The following is an 11,921-nucleotide window of genomic DNA, read 5'->3' as shown; positions in this document are numbered from 1 at the left end:
AATATTATTCAATCTTCTATGTCCTTGTTTATCTTCCTGCTTAACATCCTTTCAACTACTGAAAGTGGGCTATTAATGTCTTCATCTATTATTGTTGAATTGTCTTTTTCTCCTCTTTTCAATTCTGTCAGGGTGTTCTTTATATATTTTGAATTTCTATTAGTGTAAATATATTTATAATTGTTAAAACCTCCTGGTGTATTAAGTCTTTTATCTTTATAAAAAGTTCTTCTTTATCTTTTGTAATATTTTTATTTTAAAGTTTATTTTGTGTAATATTAGTGTAGTCATTTAGGTCACTTAAGGGTCTTTTAAAGATACATGTTGATGTCTTTTTCCATCCTTTTACTGTCAATTTGTATCTTCAAGTCTAAAATGTGTCTCCTATGAATAATCTTTTTAAATCAAATCTGATGATCTGCCTATTGATTGAATTGTTGAAAGTTTAGTATATATATAATTAAATTTACGTCTGTCACCTTGTTATATGTTATGCATTTTTTCTTTCTCTTTTTCTTACTCTCTTCTTTGGCATTAATTAAATATTTTCTAGTGTAACGTTTTAATTCCTTTACTATTTCTAAAAGTTTTAAACTTTAAAATGTTTGCCATAGAGCTTATGATATATATCTTGTTATCTATATTTAGTTCAGATTTATACAAACTCAATTTTAGAGTGATATAGAAACTTTACCTTGTCTCCATTCTCTCTTTTTCTCTACTATTATTGCTACACATCTTATGTCTTTATATGTTACTAACCCAAGCTTTCATGGTAATGACTGTTGCTGTTTTTTGTTTTCTTTTAAAGAAGCTGAAAATAGAAAGATAAGAAAGTATATATTAACCTTCATATTTACTACTTTTTTATCTCAATTTCTTTGAATTTGTTACCATCTATTATCATTTTATTACTTCAGTGCAATTTTGTTTCCATCTAACTCCTTTGTGCTGTTTTGGCCAAATGCATTATATTTCTGTATGTTACAGGCTCAACAATACAATTGTATGCCTATTTTTAGTGCACTTACTCCTTAAGTAAGGCAAAAGAAGAAATGAGAAGTGCTATTTAGTTATACTGTCATTCATAAATACCTATATAATTACCTTTTCCAGTGCTCTTTTTTTTTTTTCAATCTTTTTGTCTTTTCTAGGGCTGGACCCATGACATATGGAGGTTCCCAATCTAGGGGTCTAATCAGAGCTGCAGCTGCTAGCCTATGCCACAGCCACAGCAATACAGGATCTGAGCCATATCTGCAACCCACACCACAGCCCACAGCAATGCTGGATCCTTAACCCACTGAGCAAGGCTGGGGATCGAACCCATAACCTCATGGTCCGTAGTCAGATTCGTTAACCACTGTGCCATGATGGGAACTTCCAGTGCTTTTGTTCTTACGTGTGCATTAAAATTATTTTTTGATGGTGATTCACTTAAACTTGAATAACTTCCTTTAGTATTTATTGTAATGCAGTCTACTAGTAAAACATTTTCTCTGTTTTTATCTGGAAACTTTTTCTTTGATTTAAAAAAATGTTTTCACTGAATATAGATATCCTAGGCGACATGTCCTGGTTGACTGACTGACGTTCTCAGTCAGTATTTTAAATATGTCTCTCAACTGCCTTCTGGCCTGCATCATTTCTGGTGAAAATCAGTTGTTAATCTTATCGGGTTCCTTGTATGTAATGGGTTTTTTTTTTTTTTTTTAGGAAGTGTAGTAAGAGCATTTAATATGAGATCCACACTCTTAACAAAAATTTAATGGTACAATAGATTTAACTCTAGGCATTATATCTTATAACAGATCTCCAAAAGCTTTTCATCTTGCATACCAAAACTATATACACTAAACAATTTCCATTATCCCCCCCCCTTGCCACTGGTCAGGGGGGCACTCTACTCTCTGTTAGTTTTCTATACTAGATACCTCATATAAATTGAATCATGGAGTATTTGTCCTTCTGTGACTGGCTTTTGTTTTTTGTTTTTGTTTTTTTTTACTTTTTTTTATTACTCAATGAATTTATCACATATATAGTTGTATTATGATCATCACAATCCAGTTTCACAGGATTTCCATCCCACAGCCCAAACACATCCCCCCACCACCCAAACTGTCTCCTCTGGAGACCATAAGTTTTTCAATGTCTGTGAGTCAGCATCTGTTCTGCAAAGAAGTTCAGTCTGTCCTTTTTTCGGATTCCACATGTCAGTGAAAGCATTTGATGTTGGTGTCTCATTGTATGGCTGACTTCACTTAGCATGAGAATTTCTAGGTCCATCCATGTTGCCAAAAATGCTGGTATTTCGTTCCTTTTAATGGCTGAGTAATAGTCCCTTGTGTATATGTACCATGTCTTCTTGAGCCACTCCTCTGTCGATGGACATTTAGGTTGTTTCCATGTCTTGGCTATTGAAAAGAGTGCTGCAATGAACTTCGGAGTACATGTGTCTTTGCGAGTCATGGTTTTCTCTGGATAGATGCCCAGGAGTGGGATTGCTTGATCAAATGGTAGTTCTATTTTTAGTTTTCTGAGGAATCTCCATACTGTTTGCCACAGTGGTTGCACCAGTTTACAATCCCACCAACAGCGTACTAGTGTTCCTTTTTCTCCACACCCTCTCCAGCACTTATTGTTTGTAGACTTTTGGATGATGGCCATCTGGCTGGTGAAAGGTGGTACCTCATCGTGGTTTTGATTTGCATTTCTCGAATACTGAGTGATGTTGACCCTCTTTTCATGTGTTTCTTGGCCATCTGTATGTCTTCTCTGGAGAACTGTCTGTTTAGATCTTCTGCCCATTTTTTGACGGGGTTGTTTGCTTTTTTGGTATGGAGCTGTAGGAGGTGTTTATAAATTTTGGAGATTAATCCCTTGTCCGTTGATTCACTTGCAAAGATCTTCTCCCATTCTGTGGGTTGTCTTTTCGTGTTGTCTAGGGTTTCCTTTGCTGTGCAGAAACTTTTAAGTTTGATTAGGTCCCATTTGTTTATTTCTGTTTTTACTGTCCTTCCTCTAAGAGGTGGATCTGAGAAGATGTTGCTGTTGTTTATGTCAGAGAGTGTTTGGCCTATGGTTTCCTCTACAAGTTTTATAGTGTCTGGTCTTATATCTAGGTCTTTAATCCATTTGGAGTTTATTTTTGTGCATGGTGTTAGGGAGTGTTCTAATGTCATTCTTTTCCTTGTGGCTGTCCAGTTTTCCCAGCACCACTTATTGAATAAGCTGTCTTTTCTCCATTGTATATTCTTGCCTCCTTTGTCATAGATTAGTTGGCTGTAGATGTGTGGGTTTAATTCTGGGCTTTCTATCCTGTTCCACTGATCTATCTTTCTGTCTTTGTGCCAGTACCATGTGGTTTTGATGATTGTTGCTTTGTAGTGTAGTCTGAAGTCCAGGTGCCTGATTCCTCCAGCTCCATTTTTCTTTTTCTGGATCTTTTGTGCTTCCAAACAAACTTTAAAATATTTTGTTCAAGTTCTGTGAAAAATGTCCTTGGTAATTTGATAGGGATTGCACTGAATCTATAGATTGCTTTAGGTAATATAGTCATTTTGGTAATATTAACTCTTCCAATCCAAGAGCATGGTATGTCTTTCCATCTATTTGTGTCATCTTTGATTTCTTTCATCAGTGTCTCATAGTTTTCAAAACAGGTGTTTTGTTTCTTTAGGAGGTTTACTCCTAGGTATTTTATTCTTTTGGATGTGATGGTAAAGGGGATTGCTTCCCTAATTTCTCTTTCTGCACTTTCATTGTTAGTATATAGAAATGCCATCGATTTCTGTGTATTAATTTTGTATCCTGATACTTTGCCAAATTCATGGATGAGCTCTAACGGTTTTCTGGTAGAGTCTTTAGGATTCTCTAGTTATAGTATCATGTCATCTGCAAATAGTGATAGTTTTACTTTTTTTGCAATTTGGATTCCTTTTATCTCTTTTACTTCTCTGATTGCCATGGCTAGGACTTCCAAAACTATGTTGAAGAGTAGTGGCGAGAAGTGGACATCCTTGCGTTGCTCCTGATCTCAGCGGGAATTCTTTTAGCTTTTGACCATTGAGAATGATGTTAGTTGTGTCATCTATGGCCTTTATTAAGTTGAGGTAGGTTCCCACTATGCTGTAATGGGTTATTTTTCTATGACTTTTTTTGGTTTTTGTCTTTAAACATGGTGACTATAATGTGTCTCAGTATGGATCCTTTTGTGATTAGCCTAATTGGAGTTTGTTATGCTTTGTGGATGTGTAATGTTTTTCATCAGTGGGACATTTTCATCATTGTTTACTGAAATATTTTTCCTCTATAACTTTATCTCTTTTGTTCTGATATTGTCATTATACTTACGTTGATGTACTTTATGATGCCTTTCATTTATCTGTCTTTCTTCATTTTCTTCATTCTATTTTTTCCCTCTACTGTACAGATTTTATAATATCTAACAATCTATCTCCAAGTTCACTGATCTTTCTGCCAGCTTAAATCTACTCTTGAGTCTCTAAGTTCATTTTTTATTTCAGTTATTGTACTTTTCATTTTCAAAATTTCCATTTGTTTCTTTTCAATATTTTCCTTTATATTCATATTACCTATTAATTATTGCCACTATGTCTCCCTTTAATTTTTTTAAAAAATGGTTTCCTTTAGATCTTTAAATATATTTATAATAACCTTTCTAAATTTTTGTCTATTATGTCCAATTCCACACCTCCAATAGCAGTTTTTAGAATTTATTCATTTGTTCATTTGCTTGTTTTTCCTATGAACATATCATACTTAACTTTTTTTTAATGTCTCCTCTTTATTGTTGAAAACTGGATATTTTAGATATCTTGTAGCAACTCTGGATACTGATTCTTCTTTCTATGGAAATTTTTGGTTTTGCCTGCTTGTTTTCTTTTCTTTTAAAATATTTATTTATTTATTTATTTATTTACTTATTTACTTATTTAGTGACTCAGCTGGACTAGTTCAGTGGCATCAACTTCCCCTGCCCCTGGTGCTTTTCGTCAGCATTTTCAGACTTGAGAATGCACAAAATTCTCCTGACTGCAATCTATGACTGTGGTTTTAGCTGCGCTCTCTTTAAATTTCTTTTTCTCTTATATCCTTATTAGCATTTTGTTGTTCTATTGCATTCACCCTCAGCTGTCAGCCTCCATTAATTGCTACCTGATAGCTCTGCAGTTTTCAACAATGTCCTGTAGCAGATTTTTTTTCTGTAGTCAGATCCAAATGAAATCTGGTCTCCTGGCAGGGGTAGACTTAGTGGCTTGCTCTAATGCTCCCATGAACAAAAACTTTGTAGCATGTAGAAGGACATAGAGAGAGTTGGTCAGGAACTCTTTACTGACTGCTTCAATTATATCTTCCCTATAGTAGAAAATGTATGTTTGTGTGTTTGTGTCTGTGTTTATGTGTGTCTGTGTTTAGTGCTACTAGTGCTGCCACCGTGCTGCAGCCAGTTCCTAGTATGGATTTTCTGCAACCTAAAATAAGAGAAGATGGAATTTGTTGATGTTCATAAGTTGCCACATCTAACAACAATAGGTCCTCTACCCTAGAATGGTCAGGAAAATTGGAACTGGCAACCAGGTGCTAAGCCATTGGAGCAGATCTCTGACAGCCCAAAGTTCTGCAGGAATGGGAAACTTCTTTCCTACCTGCCATGCTCAGATCCTCCCTACATAATATGAGTTTGGGATGGGGAATGAATTCAACTTGGTTGCTCTTCAGCTTCCCAACATAGGCCTTCTATAGCACAGAGCTATAGAGATCTACTGATGTTTATTGACTGCCAAAAACATCCAGATTAACTTTCCCAGAGAGCTCATGGAGATGGAAAATGCCGCTCAGCTACTAAACATACTAAAACAGTTATTCTGTAAGGTGTTAGCTGAAATCATATAGATTCCCACAGTTCTTACAAGTTCCCATAGATTTTTTTGAATAAATGATTCTCAGTTTGTTGTAAACCCTTTGATCAATCCCAAGATCATTCCACTTTGATTCATTGTCTTTGCTAATTTGACTAGCTTAATAGCTTTCTCTTCAGGAAGAGGTTTCCCTGAGCAATGCCACCATGCTGAATATCTTATTTCCCCTTTCTTTTTCTCTTTAATGCTTTCCTGAATCATTTCCCATTCTGCATTGTTGAAAATCAATCAAATTTCTGATAAACTGTTACTCCTTCCATGAAATTCTACTTAATTAAAAAATAACATTACCCAGTAATCATACATAATAAATACTGAGAATTTACCATTGGTAAAAGATTCCTGAGAGCTACAGAATACATAAAATAATTAGATATAATTTGTACATGTAAGGCAATTATAGACTACTAGCAGGATAAAGTTGGATATTAGTATAGTCATTTAGATTCAAGACCTCTGGAATCAGACTGATTGGAGTTTAGACCTTTGTCACACCACTTAATAGCTGTATGATCTTTAGCAATTTGCTTACTTCTTAAAAATCTCTTTCCTCATTTACAAAATGGGAACAACAATAATAGTGCCTCATAGGGATGCTGTGAGGGAAGAACAAGCAAAAATAATTCCTATTATGTAGTTAGCATATCCTAATTACATAGTAGGATTTGTACTTCGTAGGATTTCACAAAGGTCAACTATTAAAATAATAATAATAATAAAAGAGTAAGTAAAGAGAGAAAAAATTAAATTTTGTGTGTATTGAAAGTTAAAAAAGATTTTATCAGCCAGGTGGCCATATACCACACTTTCATTCTTTGAAGTATTGCATCATAGCAAGTACTCAATAAAAAGATGCTTAATTGAATTTAAATCAATTGGCATTATATGACTGATTTTATGCTATATACTATATTTCACTATTTTCAGTTGTATTTTTAATCAATAAGGAAATATTTAAATATATCATTCAAGAGGTAAACTACTTGTTTTGTTTTTAAAGAGAAAAGAAAAAACTTATGTGGAAACACACTAAAATAGATAATGGGTTTCTAAGTTTCATTTTCCTATATTCTTATTAACTATGGATGTGACCCTAGAAAACATTTCTTTGTCTCCCTCTTTCTCAATTATCTCATTTGTTAGATGAAAGTTGTTCTTAACTTTGGTGTGCAGCAGATCTACTTATGGAATTTGTCAAAGTACCAAGGTTCCAGGGAATCTAATTACACTTCAGAGAATCAGAGAAGGATTGGTTTTATAATATTTCTCTAAGTCAGATTTGTAAATACTCTGAAAAGTTGGATTCTTCACAATTATTGTTACTATTTGTATTGGCCGAAATTTCATCTCTCTTTTCACCCTACTGACTTAGTAGGAATTCTTCTGTGTTCTCATTTGTGTCAAGAATCTCTAAAGAGGCTTTTCCTGCCATTGCCGTTCAAATAACAGAACAAAGACACAAGTATCAATAACAATACAAAAATAGATTTATTCTTAGTAAAGTTGTGGTGGGGAACTTGACTTAGGTTTATTTTCCTTACTAACTACCCTTTCTATAGACTTGGGGGCCAAAAATTTGTGGTGATGGGACCTGCGGGGCAGTCATCAAAGCCCAGCCAACTGCAAAGGAAGTCACTACTTTGCAGCTATCAAATATGGAGAGCATGGAAAAACAAATATGTAGAGAAAGAGGACACAAGTGGTTGCAGCTTGTATTATAATAACTCCATCCATTAAAAAACTAGACTTTCTTTCACCAGTCAGAAAATTGATTCTCTGCCATTTTAGAGGATTGAGTATATACTGAGAGGGAGCCTGGATGGATTATTCAAGTGGGAGGCCGGAAACATGGAGCAGGGAATAACATTCTCCTTAAAATTATCCTATCAGAGCAGGAAGAAAATTGTATATATAAGCAGGTACACTCACGTGTCTTTAGGAAGAAATCATGCATTTCTTCATTAAAGTCATATATATAAGAATATACATGCTATTTATACATGCATGTGTGTGTGTGTGTGTGTGTGTGTGTGTGTGTGTGTGTGTGTGTGTGTATGAACAGGTCCAGTTTTATGAGGCTTTTTCTTTTTTCTTTTTTTTGTCTTTTTGCCTTTTCTACAGCCGTTCCCGCAGCATATGGAGGTTCCCAGGCTAGGGGTCTAATCGGAGCTGTAGCCACAGCTTAGGCCAGAGCCACAGCAATGCGGGATCCAAGCCACGTTTGCGACCTACACCACAGCTCATGGCAATGCCAGATCCTTAACCCACTGAGCAAAGCCAGGGATCAAACCTACAACCTTATGGTTCCTAGTCGGATTCATTAACCACTGAGCCACTACGAGAACTCCTTATCACTATCTTTTACATTGAAGTTTATTATCCAGTTTGTGTATTTATATGTCATGAGGTATGAGTCAAGATTTGTTCCTCCCCCTTCCCTTCCTCCTCCCGCTCCTCCTTTTCTTCCTTTTCCTCCCCCTCTTCTTCCTTCTTCATATGGTCTGCCAATTTTTACAGCCCTATTTGTTAAAAGTCTGCTCTTTCTCTATTGAATTTCCTTTGCACCTTTGTTGAAAAGTAATTAACTACATGAGTGTGAGTCTATTTCCAGACTTTTTATGCTATTCCATTGAGCTTTATGTCCTTTTGCCAATAATTCACTGTGTAATTACTATAGCTTTAAGTAATCTTGATATCAGAATTGTGAGTTCCTCTACTTGTTTTTCTTTTTCATAATTGTTTTGGCTATTCTAGTTTCCTGGTTTTTTCCTAAAACTTGTAGAAACAGTTGTGCATTTCTACCAAATAACTTGCTGGAATTTTGGTTGGAATAGCATTAGATTTATAAATCAATTATTTGTGAATTGAGGTCTTAATATTATTAAGTTTTTTAACCCATGAACCTAGTATATCTCTTATTGATCTGTCTATTTTATTTTTTATCAGTATTTTATGGTTTTCAAACATACTTATATTGCATATATTTTGATTGATTTATACCTCAAGTTTATTGGAGCTCTTGTTATCTTACTATATTTTATATTGTATTTTGTTAGTATATAGAAATTTAACTAATTTCTGCCTATTGATTTTGTATCCTGTGATCTTGCTAGACTAATTATTTCTAAGAGCTTTTTTGGGGGGATAAACCTTTCTCCGAAAATACAGTTTGATTTTCATTTCAAGCTGTTTATTCATTATTTATTTTTCTTGCCTGAAAGCACTTGCTGATATTTATGTACAATGTTGAAGAGTAGTGTAAAACAGACGTTCTTGCTGCCTTCCTGATCTTAGGAGGAAAGCATTAGTCTTTTATCATGTATGGTGTTAGATATGTCTTTTTCTTGTTTTGGTAACAGAGTAATGCTTGCCTCATAAGATGATTTGGGAAGTGCTTCCTTCAATAATTGTCATTATTATTACTTTCTTAATTTTTGATAGAATTCACCAATTAAGCCATTCAAAATGTTTTAACTATAAATTCAAATTATTTAATAGATATAGAACTATTAAGAGAATGTATTTTCTCTCTCTCTCTTTTTTTTTTTTCCTTTTTTTTGGGCTGCACCTGCAGCATATGGAGGTTTCCAGACTAGGGGTCTAATCAGAGCTGTAGCTGCTGGCCTATGCCACAGCCACAGCAACGTCAGATCTGAGCCATGTCTTATACCTACAACACAGTTCACAGCAACATGGGATCCTTAACCCAGTGAGTGAGGCCAGGGATCAAACCTGCAACCTCATGGTTCCTAGTTGGATTCATTTCCACTGCGCCACAAAGGGAACAACTCTATTTTTCTCTTAATTGAATTTTAGTAGTTTATGCCTTTGGAGGTACTGATTCTTTTCATTAAAGTTGCTAAACTTATGGACATAAAGTGTTCATGATATTTTTTTCATTATCCTGTTAAAAACTGTAAGTTCAATAGTCCTGTAGACTTTTCTGTTCTGACAATTATATGTCTTATCTCCCTTTTCAAAGTTATTCTGGCTGGAGATTTATTAATTTTACTGATCATTTAAAAGACCAGTTCACTAGTTTTAGTAATGAATATTTTATTTACTTTCATTCAGATTATATCTAGCAGTCTTCATTTCTTTGTAGAGTTTCAAGTTTCTCTTTTAAATTATATTCCTTCTGCCTGAAAAACTATAAAAAAATCTTTTTTTATAGTGCGAACTTGCTAATAATAGATTTCCTAAGTTTTTGTTTTCACAAAAATGTTTTTATTTCTTCTTTATTTTTAGAAGACATTTGTACTGGATATGATTTCTTAGTTGACAGTATTTCTCTTTCAATACTTTAAAAAATCATTGTATTCTTTTCTAGGTTGCATAGTTTCTGATCAGATTTTTCCTGTAATTCTTTTCTTTGTTCCTCTGTATACAATGTTTTCTCATTCTGGTGGGGGGGGTCTGGCTGTCTTCAAAATTTTATTTTAATTATTTTTGATTTTAATAATTTTGGATATTATATGTTGACCTGTGTGTGTGTGTGTGTATCTTGTTGAGCTTCTTGGATCTGTATTTAGATGTTTTTCATTAGTTTTGGAAAATTCTTGGCTTTATCCTCTTAAGAATTTCTTTTTTCTCATTTTTATTTTTTTCTTATAGGATTCAGATTAAAATATATATTAGGCTATTTAATATTATCCCATAGGTCTTATATTTTCTATTATATTTTCATCTCCTGTTTCAACTTTGTATTTCAGTATTTTGTTTATAAAATCATGCTTTTAAAATTTCATTTTTTATATTTCATCTATTGAAATTCAAGTTCATATATGACTCTGCTAAAGTCATTCTTTATGCATGCTACCATATTTTTTCTCATTTATTACATTGTATTTGGATTTTTCTCAAATATTCATTCTTTACCGAAAATCTTTTTATGTATGCTTTTCACCTTTCCACTAGTTCCTTTAATACAAAAAGCAGTTGTTTTAAATTTCCTGTCTGATAATTCCAGTATCTTAGCCATAACCTCACATTTTTCTACTGATTGCTATATCTCTTTAAAATGTGTCTGTGTGTTTTCCTTGTTTATCTTGGTTATTTTTCCTTGCTCATAATTTTTGGTTGAAAACCAAACATCTCTGTAGAAACTGAATTAAATTGTATTTATTTCTGGAAATAAACACAAATTATCCTGCTAGACATTTAATGTAGGGAATTGATCTGGGCTAGGTTGTGTTGTTGATGTGGTTACCTTGAATGTACCACCAGCTTCAAATTCCTCTAGCTTGGTTCCTGGTTTATGCTCTGTGGGAGTGGGGTTGGGGGGCTTTATTGCTAGAGGATTTTTCTCATGTTTCCTGTTCTACTCTCAACTTTAAGCTTTCCCTGAGCCCACACTTAGGAAAAAGTTCTCTCTGCTTTTGCCTCTCTCTTTGGTAGCCTGCTGATTAATCTTGCTCAAAGTGTACCTGAAGGATTTGAGTCATTCTCTTTTGTGCTCATTCAGCCTCAGTCTCAGGTAGCCTCTGTCTTCCTCTTCTTGGTGTCTTTTTCTTCCTTATCTTGCTGGTCTTTCTCAGTTGTTCTTCCTTCCTCCAGCAAAAGTGCATCTCTAATGGTCTGTGCCCATGACAATTTCCTTTCGTCCAGCAGAAAGATTTTGCTTTGCTCCCCTCCAACAAAAGAGTTGTTTTCACCTGTGAACTGAGAGTGACAGGGTTTTCTACCTTCACTGAAGGGTCTTAAGTCTTTTGTTCAAAAGAGAATATAGGGGAAAGGATCTGGGTAGGAATACTTTTCTGTGACACTTGCTATGCCTCACGTCCCAATTGTACCATGAGGAAGATTTCTCACCTTCCCCTAGTCTTCCTGGTGAGCACCTAGTGAGGTCCATGGAAAAGACTCTTTGGCATAGATATTCCTTGTGTTCAAGACTTTTATACTCTCTAACACATGTGACTGTTAGCAATTGGGTAAAAAAAATAGGCTGAATTCTTCACCAGCTCATGTGGTGTCTAA

This window comes from Sus scrofa, chromosome 4, assembly GCF_054392235.1.
Source record: "Sus scrofa isolate SSC_HxYL_T2T_F1_AM1 chromosome 4, Sscrofa_HxYL_maternal_Yorkshire_Landrace_v2.0, whole genome shotgun sequence".
In the NCBI taxonomy this organism is placed as follows: domain Eukaryota; kingdom Metazoa; phylum Chordata; class Mammalia; order Artiodactyla; family Suidae; genus Sus; species Sus scrofa.
The sequence above is the reverse complement of the archived record's forward strand: the minus strand, read 5'-3'. Positions refer to the sequence as shown.